The 1,627-nt window shown below is 47.2% G+C and overlaps 1 non-coding gene across 1 annotated transcript; it reads left to right on the top strand.

Moving 5' to 3' along the window:
* Window positions 1-423: 423 nt before the first annotated feature.
* On the top strand, window positions 424-497 carry TRNAW-CCA (transfer RNA tryptophan (anticodon CCA)). Its single transcript has one exon. It is a non-coding gene; the product is annotated as a tRNA-Trp (tRNA).
* The last annotated feature ends 1,130 nt before the right edge of the window (window positions 498-1,627 follow it).

Here is a 1,627-nt window from a genome sequence, read left to right as displayed (position 1 = left end):
GGAAACAGGGTTTCTACTTTAGGGTGGGTAGGCCCCGGTCGGCCCCCTACTATGAAAGGGGTTCCGGAAGCCCATAAAATGATAGACCATAAAATGGCTAGGCTATCCTCCACCATAGAATAGTAGGGGCCCACAATTCTATAGTTGTTGAATCCCCACCCAATTCTAGTTGTCGTGCAGTCTTCTGGTCCAATGCCAAAATGGAAAGAATTCTTCCTGTTACTCATATGGCCTACAATTCTATAGGGAAAAGTGAGGATGATGCAGGGTATCCTTCTATGTTGTGTCTATGTTTTCTCCGTGTCGATCGGTGGTTAGGGGTGGGCCCGCTGTGTTGTTATGCACAATTCTCAACTATATAGTCGAAGGGCCCCGTGCATGCATCATTATGATTCTTTTATATTATTCCAATGCATGCAGAAAGCGCTTTTAGTTCAGTTCGATAGAATGTAGGTCTCCAAAACCTGATGTCGTGGGTTCGAATCCTACAGAGCGCGTTAATAGTAGTTCATCTCTATCTATGGAACTCTCCATGGAACTATCCATCTATCCACGGCAGCCGGGAATCTAATAATACTCCTTGTTGCCTTCCTCTGCACGCACCACCGCTCGGGGGTGTTCAGTTCATCTTAATCGCTTCCTACTAGCTGAGTGTGCCGTTGTTAGTCACTTCCTACCGGTGCTTCTGAGTCCCTATCTTTCTCTCTGTGCCACCCGGCACTTTGCATACACCGAAGAGAGATATATAGGGCCTATCCTCAGGATGGGGCTAGATAGGCTATCACGTATAGAATCTGGCCCCCATTAGAAGAGTAGGCCTTCTGCACCACACCGTGCATGCCCTATACCACCCACGTCATAAAATGGAGGTATAGGATCAATAGGGAGGGATCGTCTCGCTGCTGCGATTATTCAAAAAAAATCCTAACTTTGAGTCTCCCAACTATCAATTATAGGCTAGGCCGAAAATAAGATCAATCAAGGTAAGCCGATCGGATGCCCTCCCTTACTATTATTGGGGTCCTAAAATGCAAATAGGAAAGAAAGGATCCGGGCAAGCATCTGAAGGATCTGAAAGGCGGCATATCTTGCCATACTTATGGTCAAACATCTAGAGCCGGGGTCGCATACCTATCTAGAGCTAGAGCCAGAGCCAAAGCCGGAGCATCTATCCAGAGCCAGAGCTGCATAATTCTGCAGAGATCCACATATTTATCTAGGGCTAGAGGGGCTAGGGTGTACCTATCTAGAGCCGGAGCATATCTATAGCCGGGTAGCCAAACGAAGAGAAAGAAATAAAAGAAAGAGGCGGGCGGATGGGAGGGCTATGTTCAATGAAAGCCTCCTGCATCTGCACCACTGAACACGGAAGCTTCAGCCTGAACTGCCCGTAGGGGCCCCTGAATAGTTATAACAGTTATAGCAGCCTTCATTATAGTTCACTACCTACCTGCATCAACATTGGGCTTTGGATGGTGCAGAGTCCCGCCCTTTTTTCTAGCCTATAGAATGGTAGGGCCAGCCTGCAACTTAATGCCTTTTTTTCTATAGCGAACAATCCATAGAAACAAAGGAGGGAGCTCCAGCCAACAGAAAAGCTAACGATGGAGAAAGCTATCCCTCTGCA

The sequence above is a fragment of the Cupressus sempervirens genome, chromosome 3 (genome assembly GCF_028749045.1).
Source record: "Cupressus sempervirens isolate cs-2001-9-10 chromosome 3, ASM2874904v1, whole genome shotgun sequence".
Lineage (NCBI taxonomy): Eukaryota > Viridiplantae > Streptophyta > Pinopsida > Cupressales > Cupressaceae > Cupressus > Cupressus sempervirens.
Note: the sequence above shows the minus strand (reverse complement) of the source record. Positions and strands in the feature narration are given on the sequence as shown.